Raw genomic sequence first — 24,925 nt, forward strand, 5'->3', positions numbered from 1 at the left:
AAGAACCATCCTAAACGACTCCCTCAGCTCCGGAATCTTTCCTGATGCCTTCAAAATTGCACATGTCAAACCTCTTCTAAAAAAAACATCCCTCGACCCCCTCAACCCCAAAAACTACCGCCCCACCTTGAATACCAGATTCCTTGCAAAACTCATCGATTGAACCGCATACTCCCAACTAAATGCCTTTGTCGAAGCGAACAACCTCCTAGACCACTCCCAATCAGGCTTCTGGCCACAACACGGAACCGAAACCACTCTGGCCTCAATCTGGGTCGATTTTAAGATTACCGCTGACTCGGCAGGATGCGCCGCTCTAATCCTTCTGGACCTCTCTGCCGCATTTGATACAATTAACCACTCAATCCTACTTGACTGCCTCCACTCCCTAGAAATCTGTGGAACCGGTCTCAAATGGATTGCTTTGTTCCTCAACAACAGGAAACAAATAACCCTCCTCTCCACTTTTGTCTTGGCGGCTCGCCCAGTCTATACCAGAGTACCACAAGGAGCATGCCTATCAGCCCTCCTATTCAACCTCTATATGTCCACCCTCCCTGAAATCATCCGCCCGCACAATATCCTGTGCTACAACTACGCTGATGATACACAATCATCCTGAAACTCCTCATCCCAGACCTCAACTCCCAGCCCGACCTCGGTGCCTGCCTCCTTGACATCGACCGTTGGATGACTACAAACCACCTCCTCCTAAACCCCACAAAAACCGAAATCATGGTGTGCGGCAACACTGAGCTTCTCCTCTACCTTGGCCCCCATCCATAGGCCCCCATCCATAGGCCAACCACCCACTACTTCTCACAGTAAAAAACCTTGGCTGCACTCTGGAGTCTGACCTAACCCTCTCTTGTCAAATCAACAACGTATCCAAGTCTTGTCATTACCATCTCAAAATTCTGAGACACATTTTTCCCTACCTCTCCTTTCCTAATAGACTTGCCACTGTCAGGTCTATTGTAATGTCATGACTAGAATATGCTAACTCCCTCTACCTAGAGTCCGGGCCTACCACCTTATTAACTGCAAAGAGTGCAAAATGCTGCCACCAAAATGCTACTAGCACTGGGCACAAGAGACCACACCTCTCCAGCTCTCAGAACGCTTAACTGGCTCCCAGTTGGACGTAGGGCCGCTTTCAAGACCCTGTGCATCACTCACCGTGCAGTGCACAAGACCAGACCTCTATACCTGCAAGACAAGCTATAATCTTACCTCCCACCCCGCACCCCAAGATCAAGCTCCGCCCTCCTGTTAGTGATCCCAACCACCAACTCGGTCAGGATCGGAGGATCCCCGTTCTCAGCCTTGGCCCCCACTCTAGGGAACTCGCTTCCACCTCACATCCGACACATCGAAAACTATCTGTCATTCCGCAAATTCCTAAAAACATGGCTCTTTCCATAACATCATTGACCTCCCGAAAGATGTGCCTGAATCCCACTGCACACAATGAGACTATTCTTCCTGGTGTTCAAAACCTCCGATCCTACCCACAGGATAGGATATGATGGAGTGGATGGAGTGGATGGAGTGGATGGAGTGGATGGAGTGGATGGAGTGGATGGAGCAGACGGATGACGTGGATGGGATGGATAGAGTGGACGGATGGGATGGACGGAGTGGATGAAACGGACGGAGTGGATGGAATGATGCAGTGGATAGAGTGGATGGAACGGATAGAGTAGATAGAGCGGATGTTGTGGATTGAAAGGGTGGAAGGGATGCAACGGACGGAACGGACGGAACGGATGGAACGGATTGAATGGATGGAGTGGATAGAACGGATGGAGGGTATGGAGTGGATGGAGTGGATGGAGCGGATGGAATGGATATTGCGGGTGGAGCCGATGGAGTGGATGGGGCATATCGAGTGGATGGAGCATATGGAGTGGATGTAGTGTAGTGTGTAGTTGAGTGGAGTGGAGTGGAGTTGAGGAAATTGAGTGGATGGTGCGGATAGAGTGGATGAAGCAGATGGAGCGCATGGATTGGACAGGATGGTGTGGATGGAATGGATGGAGTGATGGAGTGGATGGAGTGAATGAGGTGGAGTGGAGTGGAGTGGATGAGGTGGAGTGGAGTGGATGAGGTGGAGTGGAGTGGATGAAATGGATGGAATGGATGAAACGGACGGAGTGGATGAAACGGACGGAGTGGATGAAACGGACGGAGTGGATGAAATGGATGGAATGGATGAAACGGACGGAGTGGATGAAACGGATGGAATGGATGAAACTGATGGAATGGATGAAACGGATGGAATGGATGAAACGGATGGAGTGGATGAAACTGATGGAGTGGATAAACCGGATGGAGTGGATAAAACTGAGTGATGAGACCGATGGAACAGATGGAGTAGATGGAACGGATGGAGTAGATGGAACGGTCGGAGTCGATGGAACGATCAGAGTTGATGGAAGGGACGGAGTGGATGGAACAGACAAAGTGGATGGAGTAGATGGAGCGTAAGGAGTGGATGGAGTGTATGGAGTATATGGAGTGAATGGGATAGGGTGGAGTGATTGGGATGGAGTGGATGGGATGAAGTGGACAGGATGGATGAGATCGATATGATGGATGGGATGGATGGATGGATGGATGGATGGGATGGAGTGGATGGGATGGATGGACGGATAGATGGGATGGAGTGAATGGGATGGATGGATGGATGGATGGGATGGCTGGAAGAATGGGATGGATGGGATGAATGGAGTAGGATGAGGTGGATGAAATGGAGGGACGGGGTGGATGTGATGAATGGAGTGGACGGAATGAACGGGTAGAGTGGATGGAATGGGAAGAATGGATGTAGAACAGGTGGAATGAACATGCAACAGAAAGACTGGATGAAACTGAAGGAGTGGATGAAATGGAGGGAGTGGTTGAAACGGACTGAGTGGTTGAAACGGACTGATTGGTTGAAACGGATGGAGTGTGTTGAAACAGACGGAATGGATGAAACAGACGGAGTGGATGAAACAGACGGAGTGGATGAAACGGACGGAGTGGTTGAACCGGACTGAGTGGTTGAAACGGATGGAGTGTGTTGAAACAGACGGAATGGATGAAACGGACGGAGTGGATGAAACGGACAGAGTGGATGAAACGGATGGAGTGGATGAAACGGATGGAATGATGAAATGGATAGAACGGATGAAGTAGATGGAACGGATGTACTAGACAGAAGGATTGAATAGATGGAACGGATGGAGTAGATAGAAAGGGTGTAGTGGATGGAACGGATGGAGTGGATGGAACGGATGGAGTGGATGGAACGGATGGAGCGGATAGAACGGATGGAGCGGATAGAACGGATGGAGCGGATGGAGCGGATGGAGCGGATGGAGCGGATGGAGCGGATGGAACGGATGGAGCGGATGGAACGGATGGAACGGATGGAACGGATGGAGTGGATGGAATGGATGGAATGGATGGAAAGGATAGAACGGATGGAGTGAATGGAACAGATGGAGTGGATGGAACCGATGGAGTGGATGAAACGGACAGAGTGGATAGTACGGACGGAGTGGATGACACGGATTGAGTGGATGACATGGATGGAGTGGATGAAACGGATGGAATGGATGAAACGGATGGAGTGGAGTGGATGGAATGGGTGGAATAGATGAAACAGGCGGAGTTGATGGAATAGGCCGAGTGGATGGAACAGGCCGAGTGGATGGAACAGGGCGGAATGTATGGAACGGGCGGAATGTATGGAACGGGCAGAGTGGATGGAACGGGCGGAGTGGATGGAACGGGTAGGGTGGATGGAACGGGGGAGAGGACGGAACGGGTTGACTCAACAGAACAGGCAGAGTAGATGGAATGGGTAGAGTGGACGGGACAGGTAGAGTGGACGTGGAAAGGGTGGAATGGACATGGAACCAATAGAGTGGACGAAACGGATGGAGCAGACGAAACGGATGGAGTAGATGGAACCGGACAGAGTGGATGGAACCGGACAGAGTGGATGGAACAGGACAGAGTGGATGGAACCGGACAAAGTGAATGGAACCGGACAAAGTGAATGGAACCGGACAGAGTGGAAGGAACCGGACAGAGAGGAAGGAACCGGACAGAGTGGATGGAATTGGACAGAGTGGATGTACCACACGTTGAATCACTGTACACCTGTTCCCATGTTGTTGCTATATATGTGTATCCTCCTATATATCTGTTTCCCCATATATACCGGTATCGACCCATGTAGCTATATATCTGTATTCACATACATACCTGTGTCCCCATATAAACCTGTATCGATCCCTGTCACTATATATCCAAATGTCGCTATGTATGTCCCCACCATTTTGTTTACGTGCCTGATCGAAAGTCTGAGGCACTTTACAGATAAACCACCTATCACACCACTACACTTACTCTCTACTATACACCATCATTCAACTAGAACACAGATATACCCCTGATAATTTGGCCTAGCTTTTCACTTACGAATACAACCCCATGAACACCTCAACACCCTAATAAAACGCAGCTAGCTGAGCACATTCCGGACTAGCTGCTCACATAGGCGTTCCTCAGGCATAATGCTGCCAAGAACCCAGTCTGTGTGTCCACCCACCTGACTGCACACATCCAACTGATACCTTCAGCACCACACCTATCGCTAGGAAGCAGCTATCATCCAACAACTACACCAGCTGCACACATATCCGGTGCACCCACGCACCAAACGACACTGTCTCTCTCCACTAACTTGAACTATGGTTCCCGAGGGCGCTTTGAGGTCATACCAATGATATACAAGGCGCTATATAAATGCCAAGTAACATAAAATAACGTAACATAATGGGCATGCAGGAACCTGCAGGTGTAGTGGGTATTGTACAACAGTATTTTATGAACACTTATGGACACACTTTGAGTCATTGCTAGACTCGCGATTCGCTTTATAAAACTGCTCTCTGGCCCCCTGTGCGGATAGGCCTTTAATCACCTTAACCCAAACAGGCCCACCACTTAAGGAGTGAGCACACGGTTGTGCATAAAGCATGTTTATTGTACAAAGCTCCAGGGAGTGGTTTGATGGTGTTGCATGAGCAAACTAACCCAAGTTTCAACAATACAGCATCATTTTCATTGTTCAGTTTTATCTTGATAGTCATCTTCAGATCATATTCAGAACACACCTTCTTAGGATTCGTCCGTAGGGGGCCATGACGTCAGTACATGGTTAAACATTGGTAATGAAAACATAATTCATAGCTAGCAATAACTGGCCTAAAGCCTTTAACTTTCAGTGTGGTTGCACATGGTCCGCTTACAGATTTTAGCTAATTGAGGAAGGCCTGAATGAACAGAACTATAGGGCCATGAAACCGGGTATCGAAAGGCAAACACCTATGCCAGATTCCCACATCAGAATACCAAAACTATCGGCCCATGAAACCGGGTATTGAAAGACAAACGCCTATGCCAGATTCCCACATCGGAAAACAAGAACTATAGGGCCATGAAACCGGGCATTGAAAGACAAACGCCTATGCCAGATTCCCACATCAGAATACCAGAAATATAGGGCCATGAAACTGGGTATTGAAAGACAACGCCTGTGCCAGATTCCCACATCAGAATACCAGAACTATAGGGCCATGAAACTGGGTATTGAAAGACAACGCCTGTGCCAGATTCCCACATCAGAAAACCAGAACTATAGGTCCATGAAACTGGGTATTGAAAGAAAAACGCCTGTGCCAGATTCCCACATCAGAATACCAGAAATATAGGGCCATCAAACTGGGTATTGAAAGACAAACGCCTGTGCCAGATTCCCACATCAGAATACCAGAACTATAGGGCCATGAAATCGGGTCTTGAACGACAAAGGCCTGCGCCAGATTCCCACATGAGAATACAAGAACTATAGGGCCATTAAAGCGGGTATTGAAAGACAAACGCCCGTGCCAGATTCCCACATCAGAATACAAGAACTTTAGGGCCATGAAACCGGGAATTGAAAAACAAACGCCCGTTCCAGATCCCCACATCAGAATACAAGAACTATAGGGCCATGAAACCGGGTATTGAAAGGCAAACGTCCGTGCCAGATTCCCACATCAGAATACAAGAACTATAGGGCCATGAAACCGGGTAAACAAACGCCTGTGCCAGATTCCCACATCAGAATAGCAGAACTATAGGGCCATGAAATCGGGTCTTGAAAGACAAACACCTGTGCAAGATTCCCACACCAGAAAACCAGAACTATAGGGCCATGAAACCGGGTATTGAAAAACAAACGCCTACGCCAGATTCCCACATCAGAATACAAGAACTATAGGGCCATGAAACCGTGTATTGAAGGACAATCAGACTGGCCATGGATGTGTGACTTGATGGAAATGTCAGCACAGGAAGCACCTTACATATGGTTTCAGAATTAAGCAGTGCACCCTGCACGTTGGTTGTTTTTTTTTTTTGAACGGGAGTTGGCTCACGTTTGCCAAAATCCAAAATAAACTGCGTCCCTGGGTGGGCTCGAACCACCAACCTTTCGGTTAACAGCCGAACGCGCTAACCGATTGCGCCACAGAGACGATGTGTTATTTTTCTGCAAAAGCCATACATGTAGGCTAATCGCGCAGGCCTGGGTCCAGGTGGAGACATCTTTTATTAAAGCCCTGGGGGAGGAGCGCTGTCTGCACACAGCAAGGCTGTAAGTTAGGATAGGTGCCTCCATTTCTCTGAAGCGTCTCTTTCTCAGTATGGTACAAGTAATGTTCAGCTTCAAACAGTACACAAAGCACTTTGGGCTATGGGCTTGATTGAAAAGCCCGTTTTGGGCTAACATTTGAATGTCCTGCCACACAGTGCACCATAGAGACTGCTGAGCACCTCACCATTGCAAGACTTATTTATCTCTCTAGCTCCACAGCTATCTATGACTTCCTTTAAACCAGCGGTATTCAAACTGTGGGGCGTGACCCCCCACGGGTTCATCCCTGGGGGGCCCTGAGAGCTTAGCATGAAATATATATATATATATATATATATATATTTTTTTTTTAAATGTTAATTTATTTTATTTTTTTTAGTTTGGAAGAAATGGCCAGGGGTGGCTCACATGGACGGGCTGAAGCATGAAACTGTTTCAGGCAACAATGAAAAAGTGGCCTGCAGTTGTAAATGGATATTCATTCCTTTAGCCACAGACTAGGCCTCATTACAACTATGGCAGTACGGTAACAACGGTGCCGGTAAGCTACCGGCACCGTTGCTACCATACCGCCATAGTAAGAGTTGTGCTTGCGGGTGTCTGACAGCCTGCCAGGTCTGACCTGGCAGGCCGTGCGGCACCCGCGAGCACAGCTCGTCGGATGCACCGGTACCGTTATTAACGGTGCCGGTGCATCCGAGCTCCCCATCCCCATTGAACCCTATGGGCTCAAATGGAAATAGGGATCTACCAGTACCGGCACCTGCGAAAGGGCAATTATCAGGTCTGCCTAACTCGGCATGACCCGGTAATTGCCCATTCGTGGGTGCCGGACCTGGATGCAACTCTGGCGGCAGCCGTGCCGGTTTTACCAGCACAGCTACCGCCAGGGTTGTAATGAGGTCCACTGTTTCAATAGTACCCAAGGGGGTGCTTTGTGTTAAAATGTAAGTAAATTGTGATATATTCAGCAACAATGGTCAAAATTACTAACTGCATAATTAAGTAACTCATCAAACTGGTCCACATTGGCCAAAATGGTGGCCCATTTTGACTGGCCCACACTAGCATTTTACATTTTTAGTACAGGCATTGCCCTATAGGCCAGTCCGAGCCTGGCTGCTTATCCATAATGGCGAGGGGGCGCCCAGCCAGTGACCCCTCACCCATTATGGAGGAGCTGTTTCCCTTTGACAGTTCAGTTTAGTTCCCCAGCCGCAAATGCTCACTGAGCCATGCAAGTGCTGGGCGTTTTGCTTCACCAGCATTGCATAGCTCATTGGAAATGCTGGCTGGGCCACTGCATGTCTGTATGTCCGAGAGGGTGCTCCTGCGCCTCCTCACCCATACGGACAGAGCAGCCTGGAGCAGGGCGTTTCCGCACCCACACGCAGGCCGATGCAGAAGGTACGTTTATGTTCATGTTTTTATTTAAACATGTGTACGGATGCGTGTATGATTATGTTATGAGTGAGTGTATGGTTATGGATGCTCGTGTGAATGATAGAGTGATTGCTGTATGAATGTGCAGCGCCTTGCATACACACATAATCATGTTGATTGTGTTAGGCCCAGTGGGGCCCAGGGGACAGGGATGGTAGCCAATTGCAAACTGTTTGGCTATTTACCCTTTTTTTTGTTAAAAGTATGCTCTACAATGCAACATTTTAAACCATTATTTAAAAAAAATCACAGGGGGAATCCCACCCCCAAACCTCTCTTTAATGGTTCGTGCTCCCACACTATGCTCGGTCGCTATGGCATTTTTGGGGGAAATAGTTATACCCCTCCACTTAAAAAAAAAAATCACCAGCTGCCACTGGCCCTCAGACTATGTTGGGAATGGGATGGGGGGAACACAGGGACTATGGTGGGAGCACAATCGGCGGGAACCATGGGATAGTGGTGGGAGCAGAGTGGGGCGAGCCCATGGTGTGTGATGGGGTGGGGAGAGACGAGAGACTGGGTAGGAGTGGGATGAGGGAGCCTAGCGACTGTGATGGGAGCAGGTGACAGCGCGCAATATATACTGTCCATTTGGCATTTCTGGGGGGTCTCGACCTGCCCAAATTTTGCTCAGGGGGGGCCATGCCCAAAAAAGGTTGAAGACCACTGCTTTAAACACTGGTGGCACCTGAAACCCCTGAGAAGTGTTAAGGCAGCAGGGGGCCTGGCTGCTGCTTAACTCCTCACACCTCCTTCCTACCAGCAGGGCGGGCTGAGAATGTGTCACCTCCCGTGAGGCCCCATTTTAAGATGAAAGTTGGGATGGGGGGGGCACTTGCTTATTGCGGATAACAGTCCGAGAAGCACGGAGTAGCCAGCATTTCAAGAGTGGGGTTGGGGGTGAGCCATGAACAAAGTCCTGCTACTCCTCCCCCTAAATGCAGTGGGTGCAATTGCATTCGGTCTCATTCGAGCCCCCACACCACCCACCCTGCCCCAATCTACGTTTTTGGTAACATTAGTAACTGATGGTATTTTGACACATAACGAAAAAAATAAAACTGCAGGAACATTACAGATGCAGGAAACTCATCTATAAGAGCTCTGTCCGGGCGTTCTGGGGCAAAATACATGCAAACATTCTACTTTGTATATGGATTGCACGGACAGAAGTGACTTCCCGGAAAAAAGACATTTCAAGGAGCATCATCAGTCTTTGATACTTAGAGGCAGAGCTTTAAGTGGGCTGGGGCTAGCATGGGCCGAGCCCCGGCAGTCTCCAGAAAAGGCTCCTGAGCCGGGGCCCTGCCGGGGGCTCACCCCCGACTAGCTCCAGCCATGCTGACACCTGAGGCCGCCCGTGCAGCGGCTGCACGGTTACACAAGCTGCCTGCAGGTGTCAGCACTATGGTTTAGAAAAAAAGCAATTGCCTTTTCTTTTTTTCTAAACCGAAGTGCTGTCACCTGCAAGCAGCAGGTGCAGCCTTCCAGTGCGGGCTGCCTGGTGGCTCTGTACTCTGAAACAGGAGGAGGGCTGGACTGCCAGGCCTCCTTTTGTTTCTGAGTAAATAGCCATCACCCAGCATGAAGCCCCTGCGCTACTCACGCTGGCTGATGGCTATTTACTCAGAAACAAAAGGCGAGCTGGGCAATTCAGACCTCCTCCTGTTTCAGAGTACAGAGCCATCAGCAGCAGGCATCACTTTCATTCCAGGAGCCTGTGGTAAAGCATTGCAGCATGTGGCTCCTTGAATGAAAAGGCTGCCTGCTGGGTGTGAGTTGTGGCATACTGGTGTCACACCTTTGCTCCGCTTAGCCGCTTCTTTTGTTTAAAAGGAGGGGCTGGGCGCATTAAAGGTAATAATGCCAGTGCACCCCAGCTCTGCTTCTTTTAGCAGCCCCCACCTCTTAGGCGAGGGGGGCTCTTGATGGGGGCGGGGGCTAAGCACACCCATGCCTAGGCCACACCCCCTAACGAGAGCCCCCCTCAATTTCTAATCCCACTTAAAGCACTGCTTAGAGTCACCTTGGAAGTGACTTTAGAATAGGTTGCCATAAGTAAGCCAAGTGGCAAATAACTTTGTGGTGCAAAATACCTAAGTTGCACTAGTATTATATATGGAGCAACTCTATAGTCATTAGGCATTGAGGCTTGGCCAGGACAGCTTCCCCTCATAATGTAGCCTCGTGCGTGGAGTCTATAATGGCAGCAGTCCGTTGCAGCAGTAAGCCTTCCCAAAAGTGGTTGTAACTGGCCCAAAGACGACATCTTGTGCAAATGCTCTTATCCAGTGCATGCCAAAGAATGGTCTAGATGTCACATGCTCCATCTTGTCAGGCGCGTCTCCTGGGCTGCAAGTCGCCTTCCCATGTGCTGACCGCAGGCGCTAAGGGCTCAATAGGAATGTACTAAGAACATTGTTCTGCTGACAGCAGCTGCTAGTAGCTGTTGCTGTGACCGTGAGTATTAATGGGCGGTTAGCTCAGTTGGTTAGAGCGTGGTGGTCGCGGGTTCGATCCCCGTACTGGCCACACCATTTTTAAGTTTCCTTTTAAAATTGGAGCTTCATGAATGAAGAACTCTCATTGGACGAATATGAAATCTGTAAAATAATAAGCCGATGTGGAATTCTGAGTAATAGCACAATATAAGCAAAGACTTCCTCTGGCTAATGCCAAAAACAGTTCTTTGGCTCCTGAAATGACTACATGTCCTAGTGCTGTAGCAAAAGGACTGCAAGAAGGCAGTCTATCCGTGGTCCTCCTCTTCTTAGCCTGTGGTGGCAGCACAGGTATTTCCCTCCAGTCCCAAATTGATAACATCACTCCAACTTTGCAGTGTGCTGACATCTCAGGAGTCTTCTGGCTTCTGAATTGTGGGAGTCGGATCAACCTGCGGGCAGGAGATGGGCCCAACATCGCAGCGCAGCCCCCCTCTGGCCCGCCATGGGTAACTTAAACTTTGGACACCCCCTGAGGATCCCCCCTTTTTTGCAGGTCCCCCATCAATCAAATCGCTGTGTACCAATCTTTCCTCTTGGTTTCCTCTACAAGGTCTCATTGTTTGGAATAGGTCAAGGACCTGCTGGGATATCCTATCAGCAGCATCCCTGCCCCACTTAGCCGTGCCCAGCTTCTGATCCTGGCAAATGCTATGGGACCTGGGCAGTCATTGCCAAAGAATGGCAACTGATTGATTACCTGTGCAAATGATAACCATGCCAGGCAAATGTGTGAGTGCAAAGGCAATTGATTAGAATTCCTGTAAATGGAGTAGGCATCTGGAAAATGATAACAGGGCTGTCACCCACTCAACTGAAAATGTTGCAGGCAGGAGGCATGACTGCGCAACGATGCTCAGTACGGCGAGGTAGAAGCGGCTTGGAATGGGGAGTAAGCAAGAGCACAACAAATCTCACAGCTTTGAGAGCAGAGAGTGAGTGTTTAAACAATCATTAACAGGCAGCAACCCCAAAGGGACGTCATTTCACCAAAATGCCAGGGGTAGCGGAAGTGACATCACACGACCGTTGACCCCCTGATGACATCACAGGAAGTGATGTCATTTGACCCCACCCTGAAGTGATATCGCAGGAAGCGATGGAACACAACCTTTCACCCGTTGACGAAACAGGCAGTGGCATCACATAGCACTGTACACCACGAAAAATATGGTTACAATATCACTATAGTGTGATGTACATAATGTGATGTACATTTCATACAAGAATGGAACGCCATATGTATTGTTAAGATCAGAGTGTATAGGCCCATATTCCCAAATTACTGTGAATGCAAGCAGAAGTCCAGGACCAAATGATAATGATGTGTTATTATATAGCACTTACGCTTAAGCGCTTTATATTGTAAAAATATACACCCAATATCACCCAACATGTGTTGGTACTCAATTATCGACCTCAGAAAGATGAAAGGCTGAGTTGAGGTGTTTAAGAACAGACTAAATCAGTGACTCACCCCCTGAAGTGTGCCTGAGATAAACCTTTAATGAGTCTAGCAATGATTGTATAGCATTCCAGAAAGACACATTATTTGGTATTCCTATTCTTTCTTATTTAGGGTCAGTGCTGAAAGTGTTAGACTTTTGGCACTCCTGTTCTTATTGTTCTTATTTTTTTTAACGGCCCTGAACAAGAAAGCCAGCCACTCCAGAAGTAAAGAGCTACATGGTGCTGGCCGCAGCCTAGGAGCTTGCATTACAAAACCCCCCCAAAAAAACAAAAAAAGAGAACTTTTTTCAAGAGGTTGCAAGGGAGAACACAGATGTCGCAAGGGAGACCTCAAAGGTCGCAGATGCGACCTCTGGTGACCCCCAACTGACGTCCCCGGGTACAGTGGCAGGAGACATCTCTGCCCATATCAATATACGCCCCAGGGTGAAGACAAAGACTTAATGCTGGGCCAGATTTTACATGCCTCGCACCCCCAATGATTATTCTCTCTTTGTGAAACTAAATATCCTCAACATTGGGGTGGAAAATGGTTGCCATTGGCCAATGGAAGTAATACTAGATGAAGGAAGGGACATGCACCAACATTCAACCTGATGCCTCAGAGGAAGTCCCGTTTTTTGCAGCATGTGTTTGTGCGCATGTGTGTCTTGCAAGTCCCAGGTTTGAAACCTGATAAGCTCGCCTAGTGGGTTAATGCACCTACCACAGCAATCTATATGTAACCTGCAGGCAACACATCCAGTTCCTGGTGAGATACAAGGACAGAAGTGACTTCCCGGAAAAAAGACATTTCAAGGAGCATCATCAGTCTTTGATACTTAGAGTCAGAGCTTTAAGTGGGCTGGGGCTAGCATGGGCCAAGCCCCGGCAGTCTCCAGAAAAAGCTCCTAAGCCGGGGCCCTGCCGGGGACTCACCCCCGACTAGCCCCAGCCATGCTGACACCTGAGGCTGCCCGTGCAGCGGCTGCACGGTTACACAAGCTGCCTGCAGGTGTCAGCACTACGGTTCAGAAAAAAAGTAATTGCCTTTTCTTTTTTTCTAAACCGAAGTGCTGTCACCTGCAAGCAGCAGGTGCAACCGTCCAGTGCAGGCTGCCTGGTGGCTCTGTACTCTGAAACAGGAGGAGGGCTGGACTGCCAGGCCTCCTTTTGTTTCTGAGTAAATAGCCATCACCCAGCATGAAGCCCCTGCGCTACTCACGCTGGCTGATGGCTATTTACTCAGAAACAAAAGGCGAGCTGGGCAGTGCAGACCTCCTCCTGTTTCAGAGTACAGAGCCATCAGCAGCAGGCATCACTTTCATTCAAGGAGCCTGTGGTAAAGCATTGCAGCATGTGGCTCCTTGAATGAAAAGGCTGCCTGCTGGGTGTGAGCTGTGGCATACTGGTGTCACACCTTTGCTCCGCTTAGCCGCTTCTTTTGTTTAAAAGGAGGGGCTGGGCGCATTAAAGGTAATAATGCCAGTGCACCCCAGCTCTGCTTCTTTTAGCAACCCTCACCTCTTAGGCGAGGGGGGCCCTTGATGGGGGCGTGGACTAAGCACACCCATGCCTAGGCCACACCCCCTAACGAGAGCCCCCCTCAATTTCTAATCCCACTTAAAGCACTGCTTAGAGTCACCTTGGAAGTGACTTTAGAATAGGTTGCCATGAGTAAGCCAAGTGGCAAATAACTTTGTGGTGCAAAATACCTAAATTGCACTAGTATTATATATGGAGCAACTCTATAGTCATTAGGCATTGAGGCTTGGCCAGGACAGCTGCCCCTCATAATGTAGCCTCGAGCGTGGAGTCTATAATGGCAGCAGTCCGTGGCAGCAGTAAACCTTCCCAAAACTGGTTGTAACTAGCCCAAAGACGACATCTTGTGCAAATGCTCTTATCCAGTGCATGCCAAAGAATGGCCTAGATGTCACCTGCTCCATCTTGTCAGGCGCGTCTCATGGGCTGCAAGTCGCCTTCCCATGTGCTGACCGCAGGCGCTAAGGGCTCAATGGGAATGTACTAAGAACATTGTTCTGCTGACAGCAGCTGCTAGTAGCTGTTGCTGTGCACGTGAGTATTAATGGCCGGTTAGCTCAGTTGGTTAGAGCGTGGTGCTAATAACGCCAAGGTCGCGGGTTCGATCCCCGTACTGGCCACACCTTTTTAAGTTTCCTTTTAAAACTGGAGCTTCATGAATGAAGAACTCTCATTGGACGAATATGAAATCTGTAAAATAATAAGCCGATGTGGAATTCTGAGTAATAGCACAATATAAGCAAAGACTTCCTCTGGCTAATGCCAAAAACAGTTCTTTGGCTCCTGAAATGACTACATGTCCTAGTGCTGTAGCAAAGGGACTGCAAGAAGGCAGTCTATCCGTGGTCCTCCTCTTAGCCTGTGGTGGCAGCACAGGTATTTCCCTCCAGTCCCAAACTGATAACATCACTCCAACTTTGCAGTGTGCTGACATCTCAGGAGTCTTCTGGCTTCTGAATTGTGGGAGTCGGATCAACCTGCGGGCAGGAGATGGGCCCAACATCGCAGCACAGCACCCCTCTGGCCCGCCATGGGTAACTTAAACTTTGGACACCCCCTGGGCATCCCCCCTTTTTTGCAGGCCCCCCATCAATCAAATCGCTGTGTACCAATCTTTCCTCTTGGTTTCCTCTACAAGGTCTCATTGTTTGGAATAGGTCAAGGACCTGCTGGGATATCCTATCAGCAGCATCCCTGCCCCACTTAGCCGTGCCCAGCTTCTGATCCTGGCAAATGCTATGGGACCTGGGCAGTCATTGCCAAAGAATGGCAACTGATTGATTGCCTGTGCAAATGATAACCATGCCCGGCAAATGTGTGAGTGCAAAGGCAATTGATTAGAATTCCTGTAAATGGAGTAGGTATCTGGCAAATGATAACAGGGTTGTCACCCACTCAACTGAAAATGTTGCAGGCAGGAGGCATGACTGCGCAACGATGCTCAGTACGGCGGGGTAGAAGCGGCTTGGAATGGGGAGTAAGCAAGAGCACAACAAATCTCACAGCTTTGAGAGCAGAGAGTGAGTGTTTAAACAATCATTAACAGGCAGCAACCCCAAAGGGACGTCATTTCACCAAAATGCCAGGGGTAGCGGAAGTGACATCACACGACCGTTGACCCCCTGATGACATCACAGGAAGTGATGTCATTTGACCCCACCCTGAAGTGATATCGCAGGAAGCGATGGAACACAACCTTTCACCCGTTGACGAAACAGGCAGTGGCATCACATAGCACTGTACACCACGAAAAATATGGTTACAATATCACTATAGTGTGATGTACATAATGTGATGTACATTTCATACAAGAATGGATCGCCATATGTATTGTTAAGATCAGATTGTATAGGCCCATATTCCCAAATTACTGTGAATGCAAGCAGAAGTCCATGACCAAATGATAATGATGTGTTATTATATAGCACTTACGCTTAAGCGCTTTATATAGTAAAAATATACACCCAATATCACCCAACATGTGTTGGTACTCATTTATCGACCTGAGAAAGATGAAAGGCTGAGTTGAGGTGTTTAAGAACAGACTAAATCAGTGACTCACCCCCTGAAGTGTGCCTGAAATAAACCTTTAATGAGTCTAGCAATTATTGTATAGCATTCCAGAAAGACACATTATTTGGTATTCCTATTCTTTCTTATTTAGGGTCAGTGCTGAAAGTGTTAGACTTTTGGCACTCCTGTTCTTATTTTTCTTATTTTTTTTAACGGCCCTGAACAAGAAAGCCAGCCACTCCAGAAGTAAAGAGCTACATGGTGCTGGCCGCAGCCTAGGAGCTTGCATTACAAACCCCCCCCCAAAAAAACAAAAAAAGAGAACTTTTTTCAAGAGGTTGCAAGGGAGAACACAGATGTCGCAAGGGAGACCTCAAAGGTCGCAGATGCGACCTCTGGTGACCCCCAACTGACGTCCCTGGGTACAGTGGCAGGAGACATCTCTGCCCATATCAATATACGCCCCAGGGTGAAGACAAAGACTTAATGCTGGGCCAGATTTTACATGCCTCGCACCCCCAATGATTATTCTCTCTTTGTGAAACTAAATATCCTCAACATTGGGGTGGAAAATGGTTGCCATTGGCCAATGGAAGTAATACTAGATGAAGGAAGGGACATGCACCAACATTCAACCTGATGCCTCAGAGGAAGTCCCGTTTTTTGCAGCATGTGTTTGTGCGCATGTGTGTCTTGCAAGTCCCAGGTTTGAAACCTGATAAGCTCGCCTAGTGGGTTAATGCACCTACCACAGCAATCTATATGTAACCTGCAGGCAACACATCCAGTTCCTGGTGAGATACAAGGACAGAAGTGACTTCCCGGAAAAAAGACATTTCAAGGAGCATTATCAGTCTTTGATGCTTAGAGTCAGAGCTTTAAGTGGGCTGGGGCTAGCATGGGCCGAGCCCCGGCAGTCTCCAGAAAAAGCTCCTAAGCCGGGGCCCTGCCGGGGACTCACCCCCGACTAGCCCCAGCCATGCTGACACCTGAGGCTGCCCGTGCAGCGGCTGCACGGTTACACAAGCTGCCTGCAGGTGTCAGCACTACGGTTCAGAAAAAAAGTAATTGCCTTTTCTTTTTTTCTAAACCGAAGTGCTGTCACCTGCAAGCAGCAGGTGCAACCGTCCAGTGCAGGCTGCCTGGTGGCTCTGTACTCTGAAACAGGAGGAGGGCTGGACTGCCAGGCCTCCTTTTGTTTCTGAGTAAATAGCCATCACCCAGCATGAAGCCCCTGCGCTACTCACGCTGGCTGATGGCTATTTACTCAGAAACAAAAGGCGAGCTGGGCAGTTCAGACCTCCTCCTGTTTCAGAGTACAGAGCCATCAGCAGCAGGCATCACTTTCATTCAAGGAGCCTGTGGTAAAGCATTGCAGCATGTGGCTCCTTGAATGAAAAGGCTGCCTGCTCGGTGTGAGCTGTGGCATACTGGTGTCACACCTTTGCTCCGCTTAGCCGCTTCTTTTGTTTAAAAGGAGGGGCTGGGCGCATTAAAGGTAATAATGCCAGTGCACCCCAGCTCTGCTTCTTTTAGCAACCCTCACCTCTTAGGCGAGGGGGGCTCTTGATGGGGGCGTGGACTAAGCACACCCATGCCTAGGCCACACCCCCTAACGAGAGCCCCCCTCAATTTCTAATCCCACTTAAAGCACTGCTTAGAGTCACCTTGGAAGTGACTTTAGAATAGGTTGCCATGAGTAAGCCAAGTGGCAAATAACTTTGTGGTGCAAAATACCTAAATTGCACTAGTATTATATATGGAGCAACTCTATAGTCATTAGGCATTGAGGCTTGGCCAGGACAGCTGCCCCTCATAATGTAGCCTCGAGCGTGGAGTCTATAATGGCAGCAGTCCGTGGCAGCAGTAAACCTTCCCAAAACTGGTTGTAACTAGCCCAAAGACGACATCTTGTGCAAATGCTCTTATCCAGTGCATGCCAAAGAATGGCCTAGATGTCACCTGCTCCATCTTGTCAGGCGCGTCTCATGGGCTGCAAGTCGCCTTCCCATGTGCTGACCGCAGGCGCTAAGGGCTCAATGGGAATGTACTAAGAACATTGTTCTGCTGACAGCAGCTGCTAGTAGCTGTTGCTGTGCACGTGAGTATTAATGGTCGGTTAGCTCAGTTGGTTAGAGCGTGGTGTTAACAACGCCAAGGTCGCGGGTTCGATCCCCGTACTGGCCACACCTTTTTAAGTTTCCTTTTAAAATTGGAGCTTCATGAATGAAGAACTCTCATTGGACGAATATGAAATCTGTAAAATAATAAGCCGATGTGGAATTCTGAGTAATAGCACAATATAAGCAAAGACTTCCTCTGGCTAATGCCAAAAACAGTTCTTTGGCTCCTGAAATGACTACATGTCCTAGTGCTGTAGCAAAGGGACTGCAAGAAGGCAGTCTATCCGTGGTCCTCCTCTTAGCCTGTGGTGGCAGCACAGGTATTTCCCTCCAGTCCCAAACTGATAACATCACTCCAACTTTGCAGTGTGCTGACATCTCAGGAGTCTTCTGGCTTCTGAATTGTGGGAGTCGGATCAACCTGCGGGCAGGAGATGGGCCCAACATCGCAGCACAGCACCCCTCTGGCCCGCCATGGGTAACTTAAACTTTGGACACCCCCTGGGCATCCCCCCTTTTTTGCAGGCCCCCCATCAATCAAATCGCTGTGTACCAATCTTTCCTCTTGGTTTCCTCTACAAGGTCTCATTGTTTGGAATAGGTCAAGGACCTGCTGGGATATCCTATCAGCAGCATCCCTGCCCCACTTAGCCGTGCCCAGCTTCTGATCCTGGCAAATGCTATGGGACCTGGGCAGTCATTGCCAAAGAATGGCAACTGATTGATTGCCTGTGCAAATGATAACCATGCCCGGCAAATGTGTGAGTGCAAAGGCAATTGATTAGAATTCCTGTAAATGGAGCAGGTATCTGGCAAAGGATAACAGGGCTGTCACCCACTCAACTGAAAATGCTGCAGGCAGGAGGCATGACTGCGCAACGATGCTCAGTACGGCGGGGTAGAAGCGGCTTGGAATGGGGAGTAAGCAAGAGCACAACAAATCTCACAGCTTTGAGAGCAGAGAGTGAGTGTTTAAACAATCATTAACAGGCAGCAACCCCAAAGGGACGTCATTTCACCAAAATGCCAGGGGTAGCGGAAGTGACATCACACGACCGTTGACCCCCTGATGACATCACAGGAAGTGATGTCATTTGACCCCACCCTGAAGTGATATCGCAGGAAGCGATGGAACACAACCTTTCACCCGTTGACGAAACAGGCAGTGGCATCACATAGCACTGTACACCACGAAAAATATGGTTACAATATCACTATAGTGTGATGTACATAATGTGATGTACATTTCATACAAGAATGGATCGCCTTATGTATTGTTAAGATCATAGTGTATAGGCCCATATTCCCAAATTACTGTGAATGCAAGCAGAAGTCCATGACCAAATGATAATGATGTGTTATTATATAGCACTTACGCTTAAGCGCTTTATATAGTAAAAATATACACCCAATATCACCCAACATGTGTTGATACTCATTTATCGACCTGAGAAAGATGAAAGGCTGAGTTGAGGTGTTTAAGAACAGACTAAATCAGTGACTCACCCCCTGAAGTGTGCCTGAAATAAACCTTTAATGAGTCTAGCAATTATTGTATAGCATTCCAGAAAGACACATTATTTGGTATTCCTATTCTTTCTTATTTAGGGTCAGTGCTGAAAGTGTTAGACTTTTGGCACTCCTGTTCATATTTTTCTTATTTTTTTTAACGGCCCTGAACAAGAAAGCCAGCCACTCCAGAAGTAAAGAGCTACATGGTGCTGGCCGCAGCCTAGGAGCTTGCATTACAAAACCCCCCCAAAAAAACAAAAAAAGAGAACTTTTTTCAAGAGGTTGCAAGGGAGAACACAGATGTCGCAAGGGAGACCTCAAAGGTCGCAGATGCGACCTCTGGTGACCCCCAACTAACGTCCCCGGGTACAGTGGCAGGAGACATCTCTGCCCATATCAATATACGCCCCAGGGTGAAGACAAAGACTTAATGCTGGGCCAGATTTTACATGCCTCGCACCCCCAATGATTATTCTCTCTTTGTGAAACTAAATATCCTCAACATTGGGGTGGAAAATGGTTGCCATTGGCCAATGGAAGTAATACTAGATGAAGGAAGGGACATGCACCAACATTCAACCTGATGCCTCAGAGGAAGTCCCGTTTTTTGCAGCATGTGTTTGTGCGCATGTGTGTCTTGCAAGTCCCAGGTTTGAAACCTGATAAGCTCGCCTAGTGGGTTAATGCACCTACCACAGCAATCTATATGTAACCTGCAGGCAACACATCCAGTTCCTGGTGAGATACAAGGACAGAAGTGACTTCCCGGAAAAAAGACATTTCAAGGAGCATCATCAGTCTTTGATACTTAGAGTCAGAGCTTTAAGTGGGCTGGGGCTAGCATGGGCCGAGCCCCGGCAGTCTCCAGAAAAAGCTCCTAAGCCGGGGCCCTGCCGGGGACTCACCCCCGACTAGCCCCAGCCATGCTGACACCTGAGGCTGCCCGTGCAGCGGCTGCACGGTTACACAAGCTGCCTGCAGGTGTCAGCACTACGGTTCAGAAAAAAAGTAATTGCCTTTTCTTTTTTTCTAAACCGAAGTGCTGTCACCTGCAAGCAGCAGGTGCAACCGTCCAGTGCAGGCTGCCTGGTGGCTCTGTACTCTGAAACAGGAGGAGGGCTGGACTGCCAGGCCTCCTTTTGTTTCTGAGTAAATAGCCATCACCCAGCATGAAGCCCCTGCGCTACTCACGCTGGCTGATGGCTATTTACTCAGAAACAAAAGGCGAGCTGGGCAGTTCAGACCTCCTCCTGTTTCAGAGTACAGAGCCATCAGCAGCAGGCATCACTTTCATTCAAGGAGCCTGTGGTAAAGCATTGCAGCATGTGGCTCCTTGAATGAAAAGGCTGCCTGCTGGGTGTGAGCTGTGGCATACTGGTGTCACACCTTTGCTCCGCTTAGCCGCTTCTTTTGTTTAAAAGGAGGGGCTGGGCGCATTAAAGGTAATAATGCCAGTGCACCCCAGCTCTGCTTCTTTTAGCAACCCTCACCTCTTAGGCGAGGGGGGCTCTTGATGGGGGCGTGGACTAAGCACACCCATGCCTAGGCCACACCCCCTAACGAGAGCCCCCCTCAATTTCTAATCCCACTTAAAGCACTGCTTAGAGTCACCTTGGAAGTGACTTTAGAATAGGTTGCCATAAGTAAGCCAAGTGGCAAATAACTTTGTGGTGCAAAATACCTAAATTGCACTAGTATTATATATGGAGCAACTCTATAGTCATTAGGCATTGAGGCTTGGCCAGGACAGCTGCCCCTCATAATGTAGCCTCGAGCGTGGAGTCTATAATGGCAGCAGTCCGTGGCAGCAGTAAACCTTCCCAAAATTGGTTGTAACTAGCCCAAAGACGACATCTTGTGCAAATGCTCTTATCCAGTGCATGCCAAAGAATGGCCTAGATGTCACCTGCTCCATCTTGTCAGGCGCGTCTCATGGGCTGCAAGTCGCCTTCCCATGTGCTGACCGCAGGCGCTAAGGACTCAATGGGAATGTACTAAGAACATTGTTCTGCTGACAGCAGCTGCTAGTAGCTGTTGCTGTGCACGTGAGTATTAATGGTCGGTTAGCTCAGTTGGTTAGAGCGTGGTGCTAATAACGCCAAGGTCGCGGGTTCGATCCCCGTACTGGCCACACCTTTTTAAGTTTCCTTTTAAAATTGGAGCTTCATGAATAAAGAACTCTCATTGGACGAATATGAAATCTGTAAAATAATAAGCCGATGTGGAATTCTGAGTAATAGCACAATATAAGCAAAGACTTCCTCTGGCTAATGCCAAAAACAGTTCTTTGGCTCCTGAAATGACTACATGTCCTAGTGCTGTAGCAAAGGGACTGCAAGAAGGCAGTCTATCCGTGGTCCTCCTCTTAGCCTGTGGTGGCAGCACAGGTATTTCCCTCCAGTCCCAAACTGATAACATCACTCCAACTTTGCAGTGTGCTGACATCTCAGGAGTCTTCTGGCTTCTGAATTGTGGGAGTCGGATCAACCTGCGGGCAGGAGATGGGCCCAACATCGCAGCACAGCACCCCTCTGGCCCGCCATGGGTAACTTAAACTTTGGACACCCCCTGGGCATCCCCCCTTTTTTGCAGGCCCCCCATCAATCAAATCGCTGTGTACCAATCTTTCCTCTTGGTTTCCTCTACAAGGTCTCATTGTTTGGAATAGGTCAAGGACCTGCTGGGATATCCTATCAGCAGCATCCCTGCCCCACTTAGCCGTGCCCAGCTTCTGATCCTGGCAAATGCTATGGGACCTGGGCAGTCATTGCCAAAGAATGGCAACTGATTGATTGCCTGTGCAAATGATAACCATGCCCGGCAAATGTGTGAGTGCAAAGGCAATTGATTAGAATTCCTGTAAATGGAGTAGGTATCTGGCAAATGATAACAGGGTTGTCACCCACTCAACTGAAAATGCTGCAGGCAGGAGGCATGACTGCGCAACGATGCTCAGTACGGCGGGGTAGAAGCGGCTTGGAATGGGGAGTAAGCAAGAGCACAACAAATCTCACAGCTTTGAGAGCAGAGAGTGAGTGTTTAAACAATCATTAACAGGCAGCAACCCCAAAGGGACGTCATTTCACCAAAATGCCAGGGGTAGCGGAAGTGACATCACACGACCGTTGACCCCCTGATGACATCACAGGAAGTGATGTCATTTGACCCCACCCTGAAGTGATATCGCAGGAAGCGATGGAACACAACCTTTCACCCGTTGACGAAACAGGCAGTGGCATCACATAGCACTGTACACCACGAAAAATATGGTTACAATATCACTATAGTGTGATGTACATAATGTGATGTACATTTCATACAAGAATGGATCGCCATATGTATTGTTAAGATCAGAGTGTATAGGCCCATATTCCCAAATTACTGTGAATGCAAGCAGAAGTCCATGACCAAATGATAATGATGTGTTATTATATAGCACTTACGCTTAAGCGCTTTATATAGTAAAAATATACACCCAATATCACCCAACATGTGTTGGTACTCATTTATCGACCTGAGAAAGATGAAAGGCTGAGTTGAGGTGTTTAAGAACAGACTAAATCAGTGACTCACCCCCTGAAGTGTGCCTGAAATAAACCTTTAATGAGTCTAGCAATTATTGTATAGCATTCCAGAAAGACACATTATTTGGTATTCCTATTCTTTCTTATTTAGGGTCAGTGCTGAAAGTGTTAGACTTTTGGCACTCCTGTTCATATTTTTCTTATTTTTTTTAACGGCCCTGAACAAGAAAGCCAGCCACTCCAGAAGTAAAGAGCTACATGGTGCTGGCCGCAGCCTAGGAGCTTGCATTACAAAACCCCCCCAAAAAAACAAAAAAAGAGAACTTTTTTCAAGAGGTTGCAAGGGAGAACACAGATGTCGCAAGGGAGACCTCAAAGGTCGCAGATGCGACCTCTGGTGACCCCCAACTAACGTCCCCGGGTACAGTGGCAGGAGACATCTCTGCCCATATCAATATACGCCCCAGGGTGAAGACAAAGACTTAATGCTGGGCCAGATTTTACATGCCTCGCACCCCCAATGATTATTCTCTCTTTGTGAAACTAAATATCCTCAACATTGGGGTGGAAAATGGTTGCCATTGGCCAATGGAAGTAATACTAGATGAAGGAAGGGACATGCACCAACATTCAACCTGATGCCTCAGAGGAAGTCCCGTTTTTTGCAGCATGTGTTTGTGCGCATGTGTGTCTTGCAAGTCCCAGGTTTGAAACCTGATAAGCTCGCCTAGTGGGTTAATGCACCTACCACAGCAATCTATATGTAACCTGCAGGCAACACATCCAGTTCCTGGTGAGATACAAGGACAGAAGTGACTTCCCGGAAAAAAGACATTTCAAGGAGCATCATCAGTCTTTGATACTTAGAGTCAGAGCTTTAAGTGGGCTGGGGCTAGCATGGGCCGAGCCCCGGCAGTCTCCAGAAAAAGCTCCTAAGCCGGGGCCCTGCCGGGGACTCACCCCCGACTAGCCCCAGCCATGCTGACACCTGAGGCTGCCCGTGCAGCGGCTGCACGGTTACACAAGCTGCCTGCAGGTGTCAGCACTACGGTTCAGAAAAAAAGTAATTGCCTTTTCTTTTTTTCTAAACCGAAGTGCTGTCACCTGCAAGCAGCAGGTGCAACCGTCCAGTGCAGGCTGCCTGGTGGCTCTGTACTCTGAAACAGGAGGAGGGCTGGACTGCCAGGCCTCCTTTTGTTTCTGAGTAAATAGCCATCACCCAGCATGAAGCCCCTGCGCTACTCACGCTGGCTGATGGCTATTTACTCAGAAACAAAAGGCGAGCTGGGCAGTTCAGACCTCCTCCTGTTTCAGAGTACAGAGCCATCAGCAGCAGGCATCACTTTCATTCAAGGAGCCTGTGGTAAAGCATTGCAGCATGTGGCTCCTTGAATGAAAAGGCTGCCTGCTGGGTGTGAGCTGTGGCATACTGGTGTCACACCTTTGCTCCGCTTAGCCGCTTCTTTTGTTTAAAAGGAGGGGCTGGGCGCATTAAAGGTAATAATGCCAGTGCACCCCAGCTCTGCTTCTTTTAGCAACCCTCACCTCTTAGGCGAGGGGGGCTCTTGATGGGGGCGTGGACTAAGCACACCCATGCCAAGGCCACACCCCCTAACGAGAGCCCCCCTCAATTTCTAATCCCACTTAAAGCACTGCTTAGAGTCACCTTGGAAGTGACTTTAGAATAGGTTGCCATAAGTAAGCCAAGTGGCAAATAACTTTGTGGTGCAAAATACCTAAATTGCTCTAGTATTATATATGGAGCAACTCTATAGTCATTAGGCATTGAGGCTTGGCCAGGACAGCTGCCCCTCATAATGTACCCTCGAGCGTGGAGTCTATAATGGCAGCAGTCCGTGGCAGCAGTAAACCTTCCCAAAACTGGTTGTAACTAGCCCAAAGACGACATCTTGTGCAAATGCTCTTATCCAGTGCATGCCAAAGAATGGCCTAGATGTCACCTGCTCCATCTTGTCAGGCGCGTCTCATGGGCTGCAAGTCGCCTTCCCATGTGCTGACTGCAGGCGCTAAGGGCTCAATGGGAATGTACTAAGAACATTGTTCTGCTGACAGCAGCTGCTAGTAGCTGTTGCTGTGCACGTGAGTTTTAAT

The 24,925-nt window shown here is 48.6% G+C and overlaps 4 non-coding genes across 4 annotated transcripts; 3 read left to right on the forward strand and 1 right to left on the reverse strand.

The window, feature by feature from the left end:
- Window positions 1-6,507: 6,507 nt before the first annotated feature.
- Window positions 6,508-6,581, reverse strand: TRNAN-GUU (transfer RNA asparagine (anticodon GUU)). Its single transcript has one exon. It is a non-coding gene; the product is annotated as a tRNA-Asn (tRNA).
- Window positions 6,582-14,187: 7,606 nt separating this feature from the next.
- TRNAI-AAU (transfer RNA isoleucine (anticodon AAU)) lies at window positions 14,188-14,261 on the forward strand. Its single transcript has one exon. It is a non-coding gene; the product is annotated as a tRNA-Ile (tRNA).
- Window positions 14,262-17,767: 3,506 nt separating this feature from the next.
- TRNAV-AAC (transfer RNA valine (anticodon AAC)) lies at window positions 17,768-17,841 on the forward strand. Its single transcript has one exon. It is a non-coding gene; the product is annotated as a tRNA-Val (tRNA).
- Window positions 17,842-21,346: 3,505 nt separating this feature from the next.
- TRNAI-AAU (transfer RNA isoleucine (anticodon AAU)) lies at window positions 21,347-21,420 on the forward strand. The gene has a single exon. It is a non-coding gene; the product is annotated as a tRNA-Ile (tRNA).
- Window positions 21,421-24,925: the final 3,505 nt, after the last annotated feature.

Source organism: Ambystoma mexicanum, chromosome 1p (assembly GCF_040938575.1).
Source record: "Ambystoma mexicanum isolate Mex_15411 chromosome 1p, UKY_AmexF1_1, whole genome shotgun sequence".
In the NCBI taxonomy this organism is placed as follows: domain Eukaryota; kingdom Metazoa; phylum Chordata; class Amphibia; order Caudata; family Ambystomatidae; genus Ambystoma; species Ambystoma mexicanum.